The following is a 25472-nucleotide window of genomic DNA, read 5'->3' as shown; positions in this document are numbered from 1 at the left end:
AACCCTTACACACAGGTTAAATAAATAAAATGAAATAAAATAAAACAAAAACAACTGAGAAGACCTTAGTAGTAACATCAGCAGTCAGGTAAGACAAGAAGAACAAACAGATGGTACAGCACATTACTTCTGTGTAAATCTTCTGAGACTCACTGTATGATCAGATACAAATTTAATAAAATCTATGTATCTACTACTAAGTCAACACCAGGTTTTACTCAATACTGTGGCTTAGCATGCTCAAGGGGCCAGATCTAGTGCAGGCTGCATTTATATCTACTTTGAATAGACTTCTCTGATTCTTAGGTTAAGGGGATATTTTAATTTACTCCTGTGATCCTGGCAGTTAAGACTGTTTAAAAAAAGTCATAATTAGGTTTACTGACGTTCAACATGACAGAGAAATAAAAGTGACATGGTGATGAACAAATAAGAAACGGTCACGACAGAACACGGATGGACTGGATAAGTTTTGAAGTGTATTACCTACAAAGAATTTATTTGTAGATTGAGAAAAGACAAAATTCGAATTCTTGGCTAGACACTTGACCTAAGTACTTCCGATGTCTTCACCACAAAATGTTGTGTTAGCTATCAACATTTATAAAACACACTCTTTTTTCCCCACTGAGGATATAGTCTTAAATGCCATGGTTACAGACACTATTAAACTGAGCAAAACGCACAATAAGGCACTCTATTAGGAAACTGCGTCTTTAACGTACATGTGTTTTAAAGCAGCAGCAACTATGGTGACATAACACTTTTAATAATTCGTCTGACAAATTTGCAGCAGGGAGAGATATCTATTTCCTCCATGCACTGCAGCAAGAGCTTGAAACTTGCTGGCAACATAAAACCAATCCAGCTTTGGGCAAGTTTTGGAGCTAAATTAAGATGGTCAAATCACTGGTGGAAAGTACAGCTTACTCCCACTTTGCTGCCAAAAACCTCTATAATTCTGTCAGCACTGTGGCTTATTCCAGCCAAACCACAGCTCCAAATAAGAAAAAAAATGTGTAACTGATTTATCAAAATAGGCTTTGTACTAGGCTAAGGTGCAGTAGACTAGGACCTGGAAATCATGCATTCAAATTCAACATTTACCGACTTGTGATTGTCCTATCTACTTCACTACTAATTGAATAAGGCCTCCTATCCCACTGAGAGGTTATACAGCTGGGAATAGAACAGCTCTTTAATATGACAGACCTAAGTCCCAGCCATTTCAGATACAATGGGTATGTCTATTTAGTGTTTTGGAGCGAGCAGCAGCAAGCCTCCCAGCCCACACTGACAGAGTCTGAGTAGCACAGCTCATTCTAGTGCTCTAAAAATAACTGTAGAGTCAGCACTTTGAAGTTGCAGCTCAGGCCCTGAAACCCCGAGTAGGGTGGGCTTCAGCATCTGGAGCACAACTTCAGAGCTCTGTTTAGAGAGCTATTTTCAGAGCACTAGCACAAGCCCCTCTAGTCCGAGTCTGCCAACCTGAGCTGGGAGGCTCACTCCCACTCACTTCGGAACACTGCGCAGACATACCCAATGTCTCTATGAAAAAAAGTTGGCCCAGCTTTAATTATCGGCCATGCTGTTTAAAATGGGGCTATTCAGGCACATAAACCCTACTGTAATGGAGTATTATGCAGCAGCATCTCCTAGCGGGTGATGCACAAATGGTAACAGGTTACTCTTTCTGCCAACATTTGTAATTAATATCTTAGCACAGGTGCTAGTAATCTGTGCTGCAATGTTGGAGAGTTATTTGCACATAATTCTATTTGTTTTACCTTTAAAAAAAAACTAGGAAATTACATAAAGAAAGTGACAAAAAAAGTTAAGGATAGATAAATCAAATACGTTAGGACAACTAGAATAAAGCTTACTTGTTTAACTTCAATTCACTAACTACCAGGCCCCTACCACTTGCTATGAATGATGAGAGTCTGTAATTACATGAGCACATACTATTTTTTCCACAGGACCCCGGCTTCATTCAGTGGATAGGATGGATGGTGCTCAGGGAATAAATCAGGGTTGTGTAGGGAAACAGGCTGTTGTCTGTTGAACTTCTGTCTCATTTGTTGTAGAAGTTGAAACGTGTAGCAAATGAGACAGGGGACTGCAGAAAGAGAAGGGATGGTCATAGTGTTAAAGAAGTTGAATACCTACTCCTGGGGGAATTCTGCACCAAAAAATTAAAAATTCTGTACTGTAGTGGGGCGGCTGCCCCACTCCCAGAGAGTGTAGGCTGCAACAGGCCAGTGCGCCTGCGCAAATGGGCTGCCAATTAGAAAAGGACTTGTTGGGAGCCAATCGGGGCCAAGATTGGAGACAGCCAGTCAGGGCCAGGCTCAGCTCTATAAAAAGGCTGCTCAGGGAAGGGAGAGTCAGTCTGTCCCAGACCTTTGACAGGGGAAGGTCTGTCTCCAGAGCTGGGAGACTAGCACCGTGGACAGAGCAGTGCTGGCCAGGCTCAGGGAACAGAAGGGAGCTCTAGCCTGTAGCCTGCCACGTTGCAGGCCCTGAAGGGAAGGACCTCGCAGGTGCAAGGGGCCGCAGGGGAAGCGGACAGACAAGGGAAAAGAAGGAGGACAGGGAGGCTGCCGCCGGAAGGTCCCTGGGCCGGGACCCAGAGTAGAGGGCGGGCCTGGGTCCCCCCCATCCCTCTTGCAGTACACCCCACCATCCACCATAGGGAACGGCCATCACAGACTATGCCAGATCCCGGACAAGAGGGATTAGACTTTGGGGGTGTGGTTGGACATGGTGGCTGTGGCGTAGGAAGACTGCTGATCAAAACAAACACACACGGAAGGGGTGAGGATGAACAAAGGGGCACTGCCGGAGTACAGTGGTCCAGAAGAGGGTGACGGGAGCTCAGATGCTAACCAAGGGCAAGACAATGGACAGGACACCACCAGGAGAGGGCGCTCCACCTGACTGAGCTAATTTCCGGAGACAACCAGTAGGAGACGCTGCGGTGGTGAGTCCCAACCTGGTCACATGCACCAAAAAATTAAAAATTTCTGTGTCCGATACTTTAAAATTCTACAAAATTCTGAATATTTTAGTTGTCAAAATAATACAAATATAATCACTCTGGTTTCAATTATTTTGGTAATTTATGTAAATTACACCTCTATCCTGATATAACGTGGCCCTTCGAGGCCCAAAAAAAAAAATCTTACCACACTATAGGTGAGACCACGTTATATCAAGCTTGCTTTCGCCACCCTGCTCATTGTCCCCTAACCACTTCCTCCAGAGACCCCCACCCCCTAATCACCCCCAGAACTCAGCTTCTGACCAGACTTACATATGGCTCATATTTTGAGCAGTGGCTCCTATTGTTTCAGCTGTTTTACTCTAAAGAGAGTTTAACTGCTTCTTACATTTACCCTGAATGAAAAGCAGCTGCTACATTAACCAGCTTCAATAATGTTTCATCCAACCTCCAGCATTAACAGTATTTTAAGTGTTCTGCTCTCTTTATGGTGGCTGACAGCACTTAGGTACAGCATGGATTTCAACTTCTGGTAGGAAAAGCAGAATAATGCAGCGACTTCTCATTCCCTCTTTCGCTCCCCCCCGCCCAACTCACAAGGGTAGAGAAGCTAATTGTCTTCATCCCTAAACGGAATACAGATTCAAGACCTAATTAAATCCATCAGTTTGTGGTGTGGCTCCCACCCCCCATGCTCCTAGCTGGATTCTAAACAAAATGTCATTTTAAGAAGTCACAGCAATACAGGAGGTTTACTTGCCTGAAAAGGAGATTTTAAGAAACATTCTTAGGAAAGTTCTGTTACATATAAGGGAGGCAGTTAAAATTGTCTTTTGGCACTAATATGGCCCTATTGGTCAAAAGAACTAGAGCACTAAAGTGCCCAAGATCATGAAGCTTTATGGAACTGAAACTACAACCCTTGGGCATGCAGGTAGTAGTACTTTTTATGGAAGTATTTATGAAGTCAATGGGACTAAGGGTTGCAGGATCTGATCTAAATCTCCTGATTGACAGTGGAACTCAGCCTGTGCAGAGGGGCTAGCATCAGGCCAACAGACCACTTACACATATTTTTAGGACTGAGGAGAGACAAATGATACATTATAAACCTCTTTGTTAAAAGTTACAGATAACCAGGTAATTCATTACCCACAATCATGTCTCCGAGGAGGGATGGAAAGTGGAGGGTTTGGGGGATTTTCGGGCTACTCAGCTGGAACACATACAGATTTGAGATTTCTTTCTACAAGTTTTATTGAAAATAGAATTTAAAAAGAAAATCACAGANAGTCTGCAGAAGAGAAGAATCAGGGGGGATTTGATAGCTGCTTTCAACTACCTGAAAGGGGGTTCCACAGAGGATGGATCTAGACTGTTCTCAGTGGTACCTGATGTCAAAACAAGGAGTAATGGTCTCAAGTTGCAGCGGGGGAGGTTTAGGTTGGATATCAGGAAAAACTTTTCCAGTAGAAGGGTGGTGAAGCACTGGAATGGGTTACCTGGGGAGGTGGTGGAATCTCCTTCCTTAGAGGTTTTTAAGGTCAGGCTTGACAAAGCCCTGGCTGGGATGATTTAGTTGGGGACTGGTCCTGCTTTGAGCAGGCAGTTGGACTAGATGACCTCCTGAAGTCCCTTCCAACTCTGATATTCTATTATTCTAGCCCTCTGGCAATGTGAAGGAGCCTTAAAACTTTTACACCTGTTTTACACTCCTGGGGGAATTCACTAAGCAGGCAGAGCAGAGGGGACAGAGCATGCCCCATGCCTACCTCCTCAGAAACACCCTGAAGCCCTGCCCCTCCACGCCAAGTGTGCTGCAATAGCGAGAGAGAAGGACAGTGTCTCTCTCTCGCATGACTGCCCAGCCATCTTCCCACCCCCTGCATTGATTTACATCTTTGCCAGCTGCTCCAGGCACCCGAGCCAACCTTCCAAAATTCCATATTCACCTGAGACTTTTTCAATACAGTCTTTTGAACTCAGGTTTTCCATCGGTCACATCTCCCCACTACTGACACTACAAGCAATCCTGGCCCACAATAATACATAAACTTAATGCTATACAGTCTGTCAAGAAAATTGCCCTATCGGTCACATTAAGAATTTTGAAAAATTCATCCCTGAGGCCTCAAGTTTGACAACCAATCATCAGGAACACAAGATTAGCAGACAAGTTTCGGTCTGAAGGCCTCAGTTCCCAGTATATGAAAGCCCTCCATATCTAGAAGTGTGCTGAGGGACAACCATGAAAAAAACAGTATGTAACCACAGCGCTACCAATTAATTTTATAACAAGTTGCATAATATTTGGTGTTTCTTAAAGCTCCAGATCCTGGAGTCCTGCAACCACATGGAGGTTTTCAGCTTTCATTTAAAGTTTCTAGCCTTCAGGTTTGCAGAGAAAAGCCTGAACACATTACCCAATTGTACCTTAAAAATTCAAAATCCAAAAATGCAAATAAGAACCAAAAACTTTTTTTCAGCCAATCTCATGATTTTTTCGAATGCTTGGTACTGGCAATACTGCAGTCATGTAGCTGAAGCCTATAATGCATAAGCAGGAAGCAAAATTATGTATAATCAAAATTATTTTGAACATTTCTTTTCTGTGCTTTACTTTGCAAGCTTAAAAATTTTAACCTAAGTTTTCTGTACATACAGGACCTTGGTAAAAAGTGAATCAAAGTTATTGTCAAGTAACAGCTTTTCCCAATGACAAAGTAAACAAGTGTTTGGTTTATCAGTGACAGAGAGACGCAGAAAGAGTAAATGAGAATCATAAAACACTAAGAACTGTACTCATTTACAAGTGTGCTTAGGTATAACCAATACATTATTTCATTTGATCTAGTGCAGTACTGAAGTTACAGCCTAGGGTGATAATGAACATTAACAAGGAAGGAAGTATTAGGCTGCTTATACTTGAATTTGTGACAATTATGCAGTAGGCTGCAGAATCATGAAATCTGTGATAAGACCTTCTATCTGAGGCTCTCAAAGCACCTTACAAACATAAAAAAACCTGTTACATCACCCGTGAGAGAGGCTAGTATTAACCCTATTTCAAAGGAGATACAGAGCAACTTGCTCAAGGTTACACACAAAATCTGTGGCAAATCCAGGAGTAAGAGGCATGTCTCCTGTCTCCCTGTTCTGTATCTTTACTTCAAGACCATCCTGCCTTCTCATGGAATCAACTGTAGATTGACATATGGAAGCATAGTACTTCATATCTTTGACCTTCTCAGCTGCACAATGCCCCCTAAACTACTCAAAGCAGGGCTACTTCTAACTCCAAATTTAGGAGGAATGTGCTAATAGTCCTTTTTCTTTAAAGTGTTTACCATGAAAGTGATGTCTTTCACAAATATGGGTCAAGAAAAAAAAAGCCTTAAAAAATCAGATAGGCTTTTCAAAGAAACCTAAGGGAGTTTTGGCACACTACTATATCAAATTTCAGTGGGATTTTGGTATTAAATCCCTTAGGCTCCTTTGGAAATCTCAGCCTACAGAGGTCACAGGTCTGTTGGCCAAGATTTATCCTATTCAATCCTGCACCAGTGACCAATTTAATATCTATTACCTCAACATCTAGAAACATTCATCACTGGAGATCTGAGTTTCATAGCTTTCCGCTTAAATACAGCACTGACTTCCAGCTCTGGTAAGTCACTAGACATCAGACCTTAGGACCATGCAGTCTTGGATGGGGACAGGGAGAAGGGTATTTTAGGAGGGTCTTCTAAATCTATTTAAAGTCTATACTGCTACTAAGTTCATCCTCCCTCTGCCTTTATAGTTGTGTTCATAGTAGTAGAGCCATCTGACTCTTCAGGAAGATGGATGTTAAGAGTATCTTTAAAAAAAACAAAACTCCACAAAACTTAAGTGAAACATGACTTCACAGCCTGATGGTTTAAAAGTTGCATAGTCTTTTGGAATGACTGTATTTCATTTCTGCCAATTTGATTCTGAAATTAGGTGGAACAAGTGGAAAGTCAGACAGAAGTTATTTCAGCTCCCTTCACCAAGGTAGTATGATTGTCATTTATCAGTGAGGTTGACAACCTAAAATCTTGTTCTCTGCTACTCTGATAACCAAATAGGAGAAGCTGCCTAATGCGATTTCGCACTGACCTCAGCAAGGTGACCACCTGCTCATTCTAATGGAGACCTCACCAGAGTCATTCATGCCTTTGTCACCTTCAGACTGTATCACAGCAATTTGCCTTTGTGGATAAAGAGCCAATGTAGTTTTTATATATTTTCACAAAATGTATACTTAAATCTTAGAAACATTTCAGCTTGCCAACATGGCAAAACAGGGATGAGCAACCTTTCAAAAGTGGTGTGCCAAGTCTTCATTTATTCACTCTGATTTAAGGTTTCGCATGCCAGTAATACATTTTAACGTTTTTAGAAGGTCTCTTTCTATAAGTCTATAATATATAACCAAACTATTGTTGTATGTAAAGTAAATAAGGTTTTTTAAATGTTTAAGCAGCTTCATTTAAAATTAAATTAAAATGCAGAGCCCCCCAGACCGGTGGCCAGGACCTGGGCAGGGAGAGTGCCACTGAAAATCAGCTCGCATGCCGCCTTTGTCACGTGTGCCATAGGTTGTCTACCCCTGTGGTATAAACTTGTGGCTTCTGATTTTCAAGAACCATAAATTTATGGCTGTGGGTTATAACTTGACACACATGACTATAATATTTGCTGTCTAAAGTGCACTGTCAATTCTACCACATGTGTGAACTGGCTATGACAAGTTAACTCAAATACCCCAACTCTCCAAAGCAGAGTTAGAGACCACTTCTGAAGTTATGTTACTTTCCACAAGTGAAGTCAGCAGCTTTTCACAGTTTAATTGGTCAGAGCGTAGCAAGCTGGTTGTAAATAAATGTATACTGTCAGTATAAAGTGGAGTCAAACTTACTTGCTTTTACAAGTTGCTTATTAGTACACAACTCCTTCACTGAAAGACACAATGTTACTCAGTCTTACTACTACAGAGTCATGATCTACTTATTTCTCACTTCTCCATTCTTATTTTCATGTGTTTTATTTTTGACAATTCTATCAGTGTTCATAGGCCCAGCCTCCTGCAAACGATTAAGAATAGTTTACAGCGCAGCATTACCCTTTCCACACAAAAAGGCATCCCCAGACAAGTTAGTCAGTAAATCACATTGTGCAATCAGCACCCCTCTTACAAGCTTTGTAGAACAGTAACACCTTCAAGAATTTATGCTCTAAAGAAAATAACCATACATTTTGAGAACAAAGACCAGAATTAGAACAGTTTTACTGTTCACAGGGCTCATGAGGATGGAATCATAGTCCAATCATAAAAGACACTAATACAATACGCTTTGCATGCTATGATGGAAAGGCCTCCAGCAGGGGACCTCAAAGGGCCTGATACAGTCTGTCACAGCCCCTTAGTCATGTCTTTTCTAAACTCAACAGTGCCAAGTTTTTCAATCTCTCTTCACATAGAAGCTGTTCCGTATGTCTAATCATTTTTGTTGTTCTTCTTCGTACCTTTTCCATTTCTAATGTATTTTCTGAGATAGGAGACCAGAACTGCATGTGGTATCCAAAGTGTGAACAGTTTTATATAATGGCATTATATTTACTGTCTTATTATCTATCCCTTTTCTTAAGGATCCTAACATTAGCTTTTTTGACTGCTGCTTCACATTGAGCAGATGTTTTCAGATAACTATTCACGATGACTTCAAGATCTTTTTCTTGAGTGCTAACAGCTAATTATTTTGTTGAAGCTAAGGCCTCAAAAACCTTCTAAACCCGTAGTAATCCTACCCAAATAAAGAACTGTCACAGGGACACTTTTTTTTTTTAATTAACCAATCCCATTGTATTCTTCTCTAAATACAGTCTAGCTCATTAATAAGTGATCAGGGTTTTGGGGGGGGAATATTCATTTTCATATGAAATCCCAAATTAGATATTCTAACAAAAGTTACAGAAAGAATTTGTAATATACTAGGAGAAAACAGTACAATGGATTTTTTGTTGGGAATTTAAAGCCACAAGTTACCAGGCATTAAAAAGGCACTTGGATTCAATTTAGATCACAGTCTTGTGTAAAAACATGCATCAAAAAGAGATGAAGATTCTTAACTTCCAGTTATTAAAGAACGGTTTAAAGAATCCTCAAACTTACATTATGGACCGTCAAAATCATCAAGGCATCAACAAAAGGCAACGCTGTGGCGAGACACCAACCACCACTAGCTGCTAAAAGCAGAACGGTGCTAGAATTTAGTTGATTGCACCTATTTTATTTGTAACTTCTCATTTTTACTGGGACGTTACAAGTTTTATTAAACAAAGCCTGAAATAGAGCATTAGTCATTCAACTCTTAACTAAACTTCAGGCTTCAACTGAAAATCTGAATATCTGTATATTTGTGCCACCGAATGTCTCAAACAATGATCAAAGACTTCACATTCCTTGATCTTTTTGACCCAGGGACAACTGTCTCCTATTAGTTGGTAAATCAGAAGGTGAAAAAGGTCATTCTGTGAAATGCTCCACAAAAATCTTCATAACTGCAAGAAAATTCTCCCCACCCCAACCCTTCCTAAGTTTAATATTTAGACATTTGAGTCCAGGGATACCTTCATTCAGACTTGCATGAAGTGAAGTTATCCAAGAACCTTACAGAGTTCAATGGAAAATGAGCCTTCCATAAAATCCTTCGGTCAGCAGCTCTTGAAACCCACAGGATGGTGCCTGCAACAACATACAGAAGTACTATGCTCTCATCTTGCCACCTACTCTCCCCAGCATTTTGCTTTTTCAGAGATAAACTGAAGCAGCCACGAGAATATAGATTGTACAGTTCGTTGACCTCATTTAACATCTATATCTGGGGGTTGGGAAAGCTGCAGTTCAGGTTTCTGTGATTTAACTCTCCTGGTCCTCCAACAATGTTGTCAAACTCCAACAAAAAAGGAAGGTTAGAACCTGATGTTCTGCTTTGTTTACTTACACAGTTTTTTTTTAATATGGCTTTTTTTAAAAACTCAAGATTAGCTTTAATCATGAAAGTATTAACAGACCCCCACTAATTGATTTTCAGTTCATCTTTAAACATTCTCCACATTTAGGTCTTATAGATCACAGAATATCAGGGTTGGAAGGGACCTCAGGAGGTCATCTAGTCCAACCCCCTGCTCAAGGCAGGACCAATCCCCAGGCAGATTTTTATCCCAGCTCCCTAAATGGGCCCCTCAAGGACTGAACTCACAACACTGGGTTTAGCAGGCCAATGTGCAAACCACTGAGCTATCCCATACATGTCCTAAACTTTAAAGAACTATGCAGCTAAAGAGGCAAAACAGATTAATTATTAGACTGTAAGCACTGAGGCAGGAACTCTCTTACTATATTAATGCACAGCTTCTAAGGCCACGTCTACACTACGGGATAATATCGAAATAGCTAAAATCGGTTTTATAAAACTGATATTATAAATTCGATTTCATGAGGCCACACTAGGCACAGTAATTCGGCGTTGTGCGTCCATGGTCCGAGGCTAACGTCGATTTCTGAAGCGTTGCAGTGGGTAGCTCTTCCGTAGCTATCCCATAGTTCCCGCAGTCTCCCCCGCCCCTTGGAATTCTGGGTTGAATCATTATTGTCGCGGGTGGTTCTGGGTAAATGTCGTCAGTCATTCCTTCCTCCGGGAAAACATCAGCTGACAATCCTTTCGCGCCGTTTTTCCCTGGATTGCCCTGGCAGACGCCATAGCACGGCAACCATGGAGCCCGTTCAGCTTTTTTTTTTTCCGGCACCGTATGTGTACTGGATGCCGCGGAGAGAGAGGCGATACTCCAGCGCTACACAGCAGCATTCACTTGCTTTTGCAATGATAGCAGAGATGGTTACCGGTCGTTCTGTACCGTCTACTGCCGGAGAAAACTGGCAATGAGATGACGGTTATCTCTCCCCCTCTGTACTGTCCGCTGCTATCATGAGTGCCCCTGGCTGAAATCGGCCGGGGGCGCAACGCAAAAGCAAAATTGGGATTGACTCACTTGGGACTGAGTCAATCCCTCCCTTATGGTTTCTAAAAATAGAGTCAGTCCTGCCTAGAATAAGGGGCAAGTGTATTAGAGGACCAGTGTATCAGAGCACAGCTGCTCCGTGTCAGTATTCACAGGGGGTGCCCCTGCAACAACCCCACCCGTTGCTTCCCTCCTCCCCCAACCTTCCTGGGCTACCGTGGCAGTGTCCCCCCCCCCCATTTGTGTCATGAAGTTATAAAGAATGCAGGAATAAGAAACAGAGACTTGTTAGTGAGATAAAATGAGGGGGAGGCAGCCTCCCGGGGCTATGACAGTCCAGGCAGTACAGAATCTTTTCTTTACACAGGAAAGGGAGGGGCTGATGAAGCTCAGCCCCCAGTTGCTATGATGAAAGACGGTTACCAGCCGTTCTGTACCATCTACTGGGAGTAACTGGGAGTCATTCCCATTTTTACCCAGGCGCCCCCGGCCAGCCTCACCTGAGGCCAGCCAGGAGCACTCACGGGCTGATGGCGACGACGGATATCAGTCATATTGCACCGTCTACCACCGGGGAGGGGGAGAGGAGCGGATACTGCTCTTCACTGCTGCAGCATCGCGTCTACCAGCAGCATTCAGTACACATAGGGTGACATGAAAGAAGTCAAGAAATGATTTCTTTCCCTTTTCTTTCACGTGGTGTGGGGGGGGGGGAAAACTGAGGAGCTATTCCCTGAACCACGCCAGACACTGTGTTTGAACCTACAGACATTGGGAGCTCAGCCAAGAATGCAAATACTTTTCAGAGACTGCTGTGGACTGTGGGATAGCTGGAGTCCTCAGTACCCCCTCCATCCATGAGCGTCCATTTGAGTCTCTGGCTTCCCATTACCTCTCGTCGGGGTAGAGTACAGAAATCGATTTAAAGAGCCCTTTATATCGATATAAAGGGCGTTGTAGTGTGGACGGGTACAGCATTAAATCGATTTAACGCTCTTTAAATCGATTTAAACACGTAGTGTAGACCAGGCCTAACAATGGGACTTTCTTCTCAACTGGGGCTTCTGGTACTGCTGCAGGTATAGGCAAAACAGAATTACAGAATGTGCATTTACATGTGGTATTACACCCAAGATACAAAAAAACCCTCTCTTTGTCCAACAGAAATTAAATTTTTCAGAGATAATAGGCAAATTGATCTGTTGACCTGCAAGTTTCTTTTCTTCATGTAATTAGATCCGGAGATGCGTGACAATGAGTACTTCAGTCTGTTTGCAGTTCAGGGGCGGAACCAGACCTGTCAGCCACTGGAAGCAGGAGAATGTCCCACACTCCAAAGCTCCCTCCAGTTGCCATCAAGCACCTCTCTTCTCCATAATAAAAGACTGAACAAACATTGCAAACAGCTTAGATTCATCAGCAGAAAACTAGTCACATGTTTTACTTGGCTACTGAGTAAGAAGTTTGAAAATGTATCCAGAGTAACAATTCTTCATATAAGGACTTTCTACTTTGCTGATACAGAAGGATTTTGCAATCCTAGGAAAAAAGAGGCTATAAAATTCAGTGAGTTACAGAATTTAGCCTATGCATAGTCTCTAATTTCCAATAAAGTTTAGAAGTCAAACTTAATTACAAGAAAGCATTTAAATACAGCCCATAAATTCAAGCTATTCATTAAACATTACCAAGTCTGCAGAGATACCGTATGTTTAGAAACTATAACATAGCTACAGGTTAATCTAGATAGAGTAGAAGTTTATAATCTTAATTTACTTTGTCACTGTCATAACATTAGTGTTAACAGAATTCCCCTTTGTCAACTAAAATAAAGCTTCACAGCAACGGTTTCCAAGAAATCACGGTCAATGTGAACATAAGACATTTCAGTCAATTTAAACACTTTCAGTTGAAAACGTATTGGTTTTACCTTCAGGTAGGTGTACAACGGGTTGCCATCTGAAGTTACTACTTATTACATATATAGTAAGAAAGTGTTCTTATCACTATTAGTCAAATCAGAACACAAAAGCACACCCAGCACTGAGCAGTCTAGTATGAAACGTAACTTTCACTAATCTGTTGGGCTTGCCTTGTTTCAAAATAGATACAGTTAAAGCAGAACCACCAGCTAGACCCGGTCTACACAAATTTTGTCAGCATAACCCATCTATGTTAGCATGCAGGGATGAAAAAAAGCACACTTACATTTGTAACAAGCCTAGCCATGCAAGCAAAAGATCTCGTGTAGATGCAGTTACGCTGGCAAAGAGTTATTTTGCTGGAATAGCTGATTTTTTTCAGAGAGCTAGCATAAACTACCCTCTTGCCAGTATAAACTCCATCTCCCCTGGGAGATTTTTTCCGGTATAGCTATACGGGCAATCTCTTCCTTGTGTAGACTGTTATACTGACAAGAGTACTTATACTGGCATAGCTTATTCCATCCAATTATGGAAATAAACTATACTAATATAAGCACCATCATATAGGAATAAATGTGTGAATTAAAAAAAAACAAACATGTAACGTCTCCACAACAATATCAGCTTAAGAAAAAAAATAATCACACCCTAACCAAGAATGTTAATTTGTACAAAAAACTGTTTACCTTGTTTTCTGATCTCCAAGGTTGGTATACACTTAAAATTTAAACTGACATGGCTATGGCATTCATGGGCATGAAAAATCCACACATCCTGAAGGCCATAGCTCTTCCAATCCAACCCCCATTGTAGACGCAGCTAGGCCAACAGAAGAATGATTCTGTCGACCATTGCTCGGGGAGGTGGTATTCCTACAGTGACTGAAAAACCCTTTACAATTTGAAGGGTAGCTGCTTCTACACTATGAAGTTATACTGGCACAGTCATGGCACCACAACTATGCTGCTGTAGTCCCATGGCATAGAAACGACCTAAACTACAAACCACATTTATACCCACTGCATTAAGTAAGTTGTTTTAATTCACATAACTGGCGGTTTACCTCATATTAACATCCTAGAATAAACAGGGCAACTTGTAGTTTTCACACATTAGCAGGTCAAAAACTGTAGGATGCCGCTAGATCTGCTAATATATGTAAAAACTACAAGCTGCTTTGTCCACACTAGGATTTTACCAGGTATTCATTATCATGAGATGTATCTTTTTCCTCATGAAAAGAAAAAAGTCACAGGTTAACTTACACTAGACGACTTTGGCAATCAATTAACTCAAGGAAAGTACACTATGTAGTGTAGACAAGTCCCACGTTTAGCATGCTTCTAGTGACATGTTAGGAAAATAACGTAACTACTTCTAGTTAATGACATTTTGTATACTGTTCTACAGCACTACAGATTTAGTGCAGTGGATTTGTCAAGTTAATTTCTGGGGAAAATAGTAAATAGTGTAAAATTTCGGTAAAGTGGGTTAAAAAGAACTTAATAGCCTTGTTTTCTGAATTCTTTTCTTCACCCCGCTCTACAAAACACACCCTAAAACTCAAGACCTCCCTCTGCCTATCATTACTGAACTCACATCAATAGGGAAAAACCTAGAGCACAGTTTTTCAGTGGGTTGACCAATAGTAAGCAGCCAATAGTTGCCTCCTGGGGATGAAGAATCTATAGTCACAGTCTCTTGCACCAAGCATTCTGGCCTCCAAAGGGTGTCAAAAGAAAATTAAATGAGTAGCTAATACAAAGACTTGAGCATAGATGATGTACTCAGAGCTGCTTGCCCCACATAGGTGGTGGGCAACTATATTGTACATTAGCTATATAGCCCAAATATTTAAGAATCCATATTTCACACAAACTAATAGGCAACAAACCCTCATTGGCAGACACATTTTGGTAGCTCCCTGATGACTTAATTGTCACATACAAAGGTGGGTGATGCACACAGAAATGTGTGCACAAGTGACAAGCTGTAAGTACAGTTTCAGATCCTCTGGAAAATTTGGCCCAAACCTTCCAGTTTCACTTCAAGTGTAACCCTAAGCATAGCTTCTTTCACTACTTTTTCCTCAGAGATGGCCAGGTCAGGGAGAACCATTGCAAAGTCCGCTTTGGAGAGAAATTGTCATAGCTTTCCAACCAGCTGTAGATCACAAGGCACTACAATCCATAAAACCTAGGAACAGAAAGGGAGATATCTGAACTTTAAGGTTGCAAACCATTTTGGCAGAAGGTAAAGATGGCCAACAAACTAGAAAACCCCTTCATGCCCTGCTTTAGTTCACTTCAATCCAGAGCTCATATGTGAGAAGACTAATAAAGCCTGCAGAATCGTGGTTTGGTAAGATTCTATATCTTTAAACAAAGCTTAACACAATGGGGTCCAGATTCAGGCTTCTAGACATTACCAGAATACAAATGAAGGGTATCTACAACTAAGCATCAGCATATTGAGGGGACACTGCAGCACAGAAAATCATATTTCTCTCACACTTACATTGAACAAAAGAGAATGCTGCAGAATCCAACACTACCCTCAAAACGTTTGGGAGATAACAGCAAACCCAGTTAAGTGTTGCTCTGTTCTCTCCTACACGACCCAACAGAAGAATTAAGAGGACCTTGTGGTCAATGGTATAGAGAATTGCTGGCAGGCACAGTACAATCAGCATGAACCCATCTTCTTCACTAGAAGTTCAATGAACAACGATATTACACTGTATTCTATACCAAAGTCTGAACACAAACTAACAAAGATTAAGAAAAATCTGACATTCCTGAGTTAGCCCAATACCACCTTCTCAATAACCTTATGTAAAATTTACAGGAAGGTTAGAGACCGTAGTAATTGTGAGGGTATTAAATTTCCAAGATGTTTGTTTCAGCAATAGTTTAACCACCATTAAAACCTGACTGTACATTACCTTTGTGAACCGATGTATTAACAGTTCACATCACCAACGGATTGATCTCTAGTCTCATTTTAGCAATGAAAGTCATAGGTTCAACCTGCCAATGTTTCCCTAAAGTTCGCAAATACATCAAAAGCCCCTGTAAGTGCAACTGGGTAAAATCAAACCAATGGATTTTACTTCTCACTGAAGTCAAAACAGCCCATATCTGTTTGAACTTAACCTGTTAAATCGGACAATGCCTTACCAGTAGAACAGGTTTTAAAAAACACTTATTTCTTCCCTCCTCCCACCCCGCCACTCACCAGATCTGTTGTTACAGGCTTACAGAATTCATGTAGTCCATACACATTTGTTTGTCCTCTGACTCAGGACAGGGGGAAAATTCTACTCCCTTAAAAAGGAATAATTTGAAATAACTTGAGTTTTGTAAAGCTACTAAAACAATTCATCTCCAAATCTTAAGTCACTAGAAAAATAGCCAGCATAGACTAAAGCTGAGATTTTCAGTGTTGAGTACCTACAGTTAAACACTCAAATAAAAAAAGAGTCTTATTTTCAGAGATATTGTGCACACAGATTCCACTGACCAATTTAAAAAAAAAAAAGTTGACCTAAGTAAAGCCCTTTGAGTTTGCTTGGGAAAGTAATCTTACTTGGGAAACTAGTAATCAGTTTCTAGACAATAAATATTACTTCACTTTCACTTTTGCAAGTGTTAGATGTGCATTACTGCAGTTATCTAAGAATTCTTATTAATATACCCACTCGTGAACCACAAAAGTAAATCGCACCACAGGACAACATATGAAGCATCAGTTCAATGTATATTAAGTATATAATCTGCTTTGAGGGAATAACCTGCAATACTGCAGTCAGATTTCAATTACTATTCTAATGCATTATAAACTCAAAGCACCGTCACAAAATGTGAAATACTATTTTGAGCACAACAATGCCACGAAATTTTTCAAATTTTATCATGAAATTCTTAACCTTAATTATGCCACCCAACTCTGTAAGCCAAAGTGCACTGCAGGCCTTCCACTATTACTTAAGCAACAACTGTTCTTTATTTACATGGATGAGCAGGAAACGATCATTCATTTTAGACCTACAGATTGTTTAATGACAAGTACAGTATGCCTTCTCTTATTCTTGCAGACACTAGCACTTATCGTAAGCCCCATAGGCCTTTTGTAGCCACTGATTTCTTGTGGTCCATGATACCATGCAGATACCAAGCACTGCAAAATTTAAAAACTCTCTTTGTAAAGACTGTAGGTTACAACTCCTGTGGGTTAAAACACCATTTTCACTGCCCCAGATGTAGAATTGTAAAACCACCACAGCCACTGTGTCTATTTATAAGGAACGCCTTTTTCATGGCAGGACAACATCACAGGTTGATTCTCTTTCTTCTACACTGCTAAGGAGCACTGCAAAGATACTGACACCTATCAGCTTTCCACAGAAAGGAAAGCGCTACCAACACAAAGCACAATCAGAACTTGTGCTCCTTTTTCCCCCCACGGCCATGACCACATTCCATCCCCTGACACATACAAGGTGCATATTTGGGGCTGGTCTATGCTTAAAACTATGGCACTATGTGAAAAATCCACACCCCAAGTGTCATAGCTAGGCTGGTTGAACCCCCAGTGCAGACGCCGCTACGCTGACCGATGAATACTTGAAAAATGAAGATTTCACCATTGCATGTGACACTTGGGTATTAAACAGGAGCAACTGCTCTTCAATTAAGCTAATCTTGAAAAACAACATGAAAGGCCTAAATTATTGTGGCTGGGTATCAAGGTCAGTGGTGGTCTCAAATGCACGAATCTCAGTGTGGAACCCTGGCACTTGTGTAATTCAATGGCATATTTGATTTTGAAAATCTTTTAAAAATAGTTTTTCTATATTTGTGTTGAGCACAAATCTTTTATCATCTTGTTGCTTAACTCCTGACAAGGTTTATATTTTACTTCAAATGTACTCAAGTTCCAAAAATCATTTTTAATTGCTTGTTGCCAACCACTTCATTCACCTTCAGCGAAGGAAACTGATTACCAGTTATCTATGTGTGAAAGTATCCATCACTAATTTCACTACTGATCAGCAGCTTTCACATCTACTAGTCAGAATGAGAAAGGAGCACATCATGAAGTGAACACTAGACTAGAAGTTGTGCCAGTTTTACATACAACAATATAACCACATGCCATGCCCACTGGTATTCTAGAAAATTAAGAGATTCTAGCAAGCCAAGCCACCCTATTCTACCATTCACAAAGTCAGCCCACAGCCTTCTTAAAGAGCCAACGATAGTAGATGCCACCCTCTAGCCCACTTCTAATTAGCAACACTCAACTACTCCAGATTTCAGAACAATTTTTACCATTTTCTAAAAGGCTTAACACGAACCTTAATGTTGTCATCCGTTCCCTTTTAACTTTTAGGATAGTTTAACTTCAGTCATTTAATGGAAAGGTTTTGTCTAATGTGCCCATTCTCAAACTTCAATAAATGTTGTTTTCATGTAGTTACTCCATAATTATATTCAAAACCACCAAGAAAATCCCCAGAAAGGGCACAGAAGACACTAGTTTTTACCCAACCTAAGGAAGCAGCACTGGGGAAGAATGAGGATGGAGCAGATATAGGAAAGAAAACAGATGGAGTAGAGGTTCCCAATTTGTGATCTACAGAGAGCTGGCTGCTAACATGTTGCTGACCCTTTGTTCTATCTGATAAAAACTGAACAGATGGTGAAGATGATGATGATGGTGATGATGATGCAGTGAAGAGCGAAAGTGGACAATGTGAGTAACTGAAGGGACAAAACACAGACTCTAAAATACACGGGAAAGTAAGAATGAAGTTAGATAAGCAATGGTGCAATTAGGCTTGTACAGACTCTTCACATATAAATAGGAACCTTTTAATGTATTAATTTGCCAGTGTTACAAACATAAATATTACATGTAGACATAAGCTAACTTCATGTACAGCACTAATTCACAATAGTGATTGAGAAGCCTATTGAAACTAGCAAGTAAAGAAAAGAGCAAAATGATCTATCAAAGTATATTTGATAAATAGTTCAACTTGGTTATGTTTCTTTCTTATATATTATATAAGAAATACACTTGGAGGCATGAAGTCAATTTGAGAACTTTTGACACTATATAACAGCTTTGATGATAAGTAGGTAAAAGCCACCATTTTCAGTGTGCCAATTAGCAAGGTTCTGCATATACTGTATATACACCCAGTATCTGAACTAAATGTTGGATGGAGGGGATTTCCTGCATTCTGATGGGGTTCATCCTTCTGCAAAGAATCTGACACTCCATACCACAGATGATGTATTCTTAGCAACAAGACCCCTCTAAACTCCAGTTGTTTGCCATTGTAGTATAGTATCCTATTATTGGATGACAGGTACTTTCTAAAAGCATTCTTGGGGAGATTAACCCTGAACCCCCCCTACTGGCCTTCATTCTTCCCCCAGCTCAAAACTACTCAATTCAAACACTGGATGAAAATGAAGGTGGTAGACATGGTGATTTTTAAATGTAAAGATGCCAAAAACTAATGCAGTCTCTTCAGCAGTACTCCAATGGTAGAATTTGGATCCTGGCTGTAAGTCATCAAGTACCACTCTGGCTGATCGATTTGTGCCATAAGGCAAAATTTGAAATATCAATCATTATGCTCATCTTAAACAGACAATGATCCAACATACCCTAATTCACAGAAACAATTTACTTACCTACATGTAGCCAAGTTGCGTTATTCATCTCACTTTACTGCATCAGTCTAGCCTTTTCAAGCTGAGATATGTTTTCCTTTCATTCTATGGCTATCCATACAGGAGACCAATTGTTATACAGAACTGCCTATTTAAGAACTTATTTAGACTAGGTATAATTTATGTCTATCCTTGGAAGTTATACAAAATATGAAGTTATTGAATGAAGCAAATGTTTGCTCTCACGAAGTCAGAAAGTGCAACTACTATAAACCTAGAGTTCCACCACCTGTTAGAGCTAGCTGATCCTCCAAGGTGGCCAGAAAAGATCACAGATGCTCCAGAGCTGCAAGTTGCATTGTTGATTTTAGGGGCCGGAAGACACATTTCATCAACATGTTCTCCTTTTTTTTAAAATAAGCGTACTGTGTGCTTTATGTTGAGAAACCCACTTGCCCAGGCACAAGTGGCAAAACACACATTTTTCCTTGCAAGTGAGGTGGGCCTAAACTGTTCCTGCAGAATTTAAATAGTTTCTAGCTGCAAAGGTAACTATCCAGATGTGAAATTTGTTAGTCCCCAGGGTGCCACAAGGACTCCTCGTTTTTGCTGATAAAGACTAACATGGCTACTACTCTGAAACCTATCCAGATGTTAACTGTCTCTGTTTTTAATTTGCTTTCATACAAATATAGCACTGCTCACCATGGTATCTAGGCACTGATATCACCTTCCTCAGTCTGGAGACAAACAGCTCAAGTGCATCTACTGCTTGCTGCTTTCCCTAAGCAGAGGCAGAGCAAAGTTAACAAAAACACCAGGGATATTCTCAGCTGCTATTCAGAATGTTGTGGGCAACAGTGAAATAAACAATATGCAGGCCAGTCTTGCTTAGCTGCTGTGTGAAGAAGCTGCAAGCACCTAAAGCAGGCACTGTGAGGTGTTCAAAGAGAAGATTTCAAAAAAAAAAAAAAAAAAAAGATAGAGTAGCAGAGACGCACCAGTCCCAACAGGTCAGGAGTTCTGGTACAACCAGTAGTTGTTCTTGCACCAATGAAGTACCCCCCTACATTTTGGTGCACAATGCCTAACTCCTCCTTTTTCCACCCACCCTTTTTGGGAAAAGCTGTGGCTTCTCAGAACTCAACTGGCCTCTGACTAGTATGTTATTCCCAAAGGCTAGCTGAAGTCTACTAACTTTTTCATGCTTTGCCCAGACACTACCAATTATTTAAAAACAAAACAAAACAAAAAACAAACAAACCTTTCAAATCAATTCAAAAATCTTTTAATACTTAGGGAAAAAAAAACTTATAAATGTTATCAGATTTAAACATACATCTAGCCACACTGCAAATATTTTATTTTTTACAATCTTTGCTGTTTAAAAATTGTTTTAATACAAACATTTTTCCTTTTTCTATTTAAATCTACAGTGAAATAATAATTCTGAATGACAATTTCTATGGTAACGAATATCAGCAGTAAAAGGATTATGACTTAATTGAGAGATCAAATAGATACATAAACCAGACTGAAGAAAACTATTAAAATATAAACAGCAGCAGAACGAGATAGATCTAAAGATCTGTATGAGGGATTTTTTTTTTATTATTTTTGTTTTAGGTTGAAAGTACCTCTTAAAATATGACTTGCACATTGTGACAATCAGAAATTTATAGTTATCCAACACTGCCACAATTGCCAGATTTTTTCCTTACTCTTTGTTTGATAACCTTTTGGGCTATTTTGTTATAACATGAAGTGTTAAAAGCGAAAAGTTTGGATGGTTGGTAGGAGCGAGGATCCCACTTGGGAAGCCACATGAACAGATCTGCACACAACACACCCAGATAATCTAAGAGAGTGATTGTCCGCCAGGTGCATGTGTATCCCTGGGGGTATGTAGAGTTCTTACAAGGGCACATTACCTAATCTAGATATTTGCCTAGTTTTACAACAGGCTACATAGAAAGCACCAGGGAAGTCAGTACAAACTAAAATGTCATACAGAAATGAGAGAGTACGCATTTTTTCAGTGATAGCGGGCTGTGACACTTTATGTATTTTTATGTCCGAATTTGTAAGCAAGTAGTTTTTAACTGAGGCAAAAGCTGGGGGTCTTGCAAGACTAATCAGACTCAGTACAGTAGTCTGGAGAGGTTGAGAGCCACTAATCTAAGATACTCTGTTCAGAGGCATTTGGTCTCTTTTTGCTTTTAGGTCTAGAGAAAATCCAGGGAATGTTTTTGAAAATTCTTTCCTTATCAAAAAAAATCTTTAATACTTATTAATGGCCATACTGGTGATTAGCTAGAGAAGTGGTTGATTAATAATGGGGAGCTTTGAGTGACTAAGACAGTTGTGAGAGAACTCACAGAGCAGCTCACCTTACTTATTTGGCTCCAATGAAGGGGTCACAGAACAATCCCAAGGCCAATGGATTAAGGCTAAAATGGAGAAATACTTTCGTCTTAACCCCTTTAAAAAGATTGCATATCCGCACTTCAAAAGGCAAAAAAAAAAAAGAGTACAAACATATCTGCATGATGCATTTTTGGTCACTGTAATATATTCAGTTCAAATTTGCTCATATTATAGAGACATCACAGTGGCTCCATCGTTATGGCTGTATTTAAATTTACACTTAAATTTAATCTTGTTTTATGTTTGCGTGATATGAGAGGAAGGATTATGCAGTGGTTAAGGCACTAGCCTAGGATTTAGAAGACTTGCTTCAAGTCCCTCCACAAACTTGGGTAACTCACTTAACCTATGTGCCTCAGGTCTCCATCCGTGAAATGGGAATGGTACTTCCCAACCTCACAGGAACGTTGCGAGGACAAATACACTGCAAGGCTCTCAGACACTACATTATGGAGGTCATAAGTACAGAGTAACTCCAAATAGAATATGGTGTCTCATTAAGAGTTGCTGACTTTACTGGGACTACTACCGAGATAAATGAATATCCAATTTGAATATTGGTAATACAGTGTTATCCTCTACATCAGGGGCAGGCAACCTATGGCACGGGTGCCGAAGGTGGCACGCGAGCTGATTTTCAGTGGCACTCACACTGCCTGGGTCCTGGCCACTGGTCCGGGGGGCTCTGCATTTTATTTAATTCTTAAACATTTTAAAAACCTTATTTACTTCACATACAACAATAGTTTAGTTATATATTATAGAGACTTATAGAAAGAGACTTTCTAAGAACGTTAAAATGTATTACGGGCATGCAAAACCTTAAATCAGAGTGAACAAATGAAGATTCGGCACAGCACTTCTGAAAGGTTGTCAACCCCTGCTAAACATGCTTACAGCACTTACTCCAAGTATAGACTATTTTCTGAAAAGTCACAAGTAAACAATTCATGAGATAGCATTTGTAAATGCTCCCTTTAAGAGATCTAAGTAACATTTTTAGCTCCCCGTAGCTAAAAATGACACAATGACAGTTCACTCAATTTATAGATCTTTGGGAGGGAGAGGAAATGGAGAAGAAAGAGGGAAACGCATCATAATCGGATTATCTGAAACACTCAAATTTTGGTAGCCACCCTAACCCAAAGTTTGAAAACCCTACAAAAATGTAAATAGCTTGATATGTGCTTTGGCCAAAGACTTCTAAATTCTAAACTAATTTTTAAAGAAAGCTTTTGTAAATCTATAGTTCTTATCTTGGCAGTCTAATATCAGAAATATCAGAGTTATGGGTTGGGTCAAACAGCAGGGCCAGTTAGCACCAGTCACCTCTAAGTCAGAGAAAGGTATAGCCATTGTTTTACGTTACATTACATCCTTCCCATACTAATGTTGGCACACAGGACAGAAATGAGTCTCTTTCCATTCTTCTCTGTCATTTGCTGCTGCTTCCATCTGCTCTATTGTGTTAAGATAGATTGTTCTGTCCTCCCTGCTAGGAGTTTTTCTTAACTGTTCCTCTGGGCCCCCTTGTTTCTTCACAGCAGTTGACTTCCACCTGACAGCTTCATGTGAGAGTCTGTATGTTGGCATCCGGTGTACATGTCCCAAATACATCCAGCACTTCCTGCTGATTCTGGGGGAAAACAAGCTTATTGGCTGGTGACTTCTCTGATCTCTCCATGGGTAATGAAGTCTTTTCAACCAATGTAAGAACTTATTTTCAAAGCTTCCAGTTTTCTGTCTATCACTTTGGCAGATCTCCAGCTTTCACAGCCATATGTTAGCACTGAGATTATGTTTGAATTGCAAATTCTCCCCCCGTCCTTCCCCAATTATTAAGTTTAGTAAATGCTGTGGGTGCCTTTCCTATCTTGATGTCACTTTTTTCTGAAGATCTGTTGACCAATATGTTGCTCCCCAGGTAGATGAGCTGTTCTACTTTCTTGATATTTTTGCCTTCTAATGTGATGTTACTGCCTGATGTCTGAGTTTCAAAGATGTTTGTTTTAGCATAACAAATTTTGAGCCTGGTTGATCTGCAGTTTTTGTCAGTTTGTCTGTCTTTGGCTGTAACTTTTCGGAGGTGTCACTCAGTAGCACAGTATCATCAGCAAAGTTTAGGTCTTCTGGGCATTTGCCATATGCCCATCGTATTCCAGTCTTTGTGCTGCTAATACACTTAGGCGTGAGCTACACTACCAATTAATTTCAGTAAATCCACAACTCGGCAACAATTATACCAACCTAACCCCCAGCGTAGGCAGTGGCATGTTGACATAGCTACTGCCTCTTGGGGAGGCGGAATACCTATGTCAACATGACAAGCTCTCCCATTGGCATAAGCAGCATCTTCACTAACTGCTGCAACTATGCTGTTGCAGCGCCACAAGTGTAGACAAGCCCATAGACTCAGACTCTAAAGCCAGAAGGCACCGCCATGATCATCTAGTTGGACCTTCTGCACATTGCAGGCCACAAAACCTCACCCACCTGCTCCTGTACTAGACCCATAACTTTGGATGAGTTAATCAAGTCCTCAAATCGTGATATAAAGACTTCTAGTTACAGAGACTCCACCATTTGCTCTGCTTAAGTCAGCAAGTGACTGATGCCCCGTGTGCAGAGGAAGGCGAAAACCCCAGAGGGTCTCTCCCAATGTGACCTGTAGAAAAATTCCATCCAAACCCAAATATGGTGATCAGTTGGAGCCTGTGCACGTGGGCAAGACCGATCACCCAGACAGCTTGGAAATAATTCACTGTAAATTCATAGCCCTCCCCATCTAGTGTCCCATCTCTGGTCACTGGAGATATGTGCTACTAGTAGTCGCAGATGAGCCATATGCCATTGCTGGCAACTTCATTATACCATCCTCTCTATAATCTTATCAAGCTCAGTCTTGAAACAAGTTAGGTTTTTTGCCCCCACTGCTCCTCTTGGGAGGATGTTCCAGAACTTCCCTCCTCTGCTGGTTAGAAACCAGCATCTAATTTCAAGCCTAAACTTCTGAGGGCCAGTTTATATCCATTTCTTCTTGTGTCAGCATTAGTGTCTAGCTTACATCTTCCTGCTCCCTCCCTCCTGTTTATCACTCTCATGTATTTACAGAGAGCACTCATATCTCCCCTCAGCCTTCATTTGGTTAGGCTAAACAAGCCAGGCTCCTTAAGTCTCCACTCATAAGGCAGATTCTCCATTCCATTGATCATCACAGAAGCCCTTCTCTGCACCTGTTCCACTGAATTCACTTCATTATCCAGTCTATGTAAATGCCAAATAACAAAGGTAATATGCAGTCGTGCTTCACGCCAGTGTCCACATTGAATCACTCTATTCTCTGGTGGTTCGCCCTTACAGAGCACTTTGCATCTCTGTACC

At 40.6% G+C, this 25472-nt stretch overlaps 1 protein-coding gene across 2 annotated transcripts in view; it reads right to left on the bottom strand.

The window, feature by feature from the left end:
* The window catches only part of PCGF3 (polycomb group ring finger 3), a 71193-nt gene extending 69077 nt beyond the window's left edge, over window positions 1-2116 (bottom strand). For both annotated transcript variants that reach the window (XM_032767091.2, XM_032767093.2), the window contains exon 1: window positions 1966-2116. The gene's annotated coding sequence lies outside the window, so the exon portion shown is untranslated. The remainder of the gene's footprint in view (window positions 1-1965) is intronic.
* Window positions 2117-25472: the final 23356 nt, after the last annotated feature.

Source organism: Chelonoidis abingdonii, chromosome 6 (genome assembly GCF_003597395.2).
Source record: "Chelonoidis abingdonii isolate Lonesome George chromosome 6, CheloAbing_2.0, whole genome shotgun sequence".
NCBI lineage: Eukaryota > Metazoa > Chordata > Testudines > Testudinidae > Chelonoidis > Chelonoidis abingdonii.
Note: the sequence above shows the minus strand (reverse complement) of the source record. Positions and strands in the feature narration are given on the sequence as shown.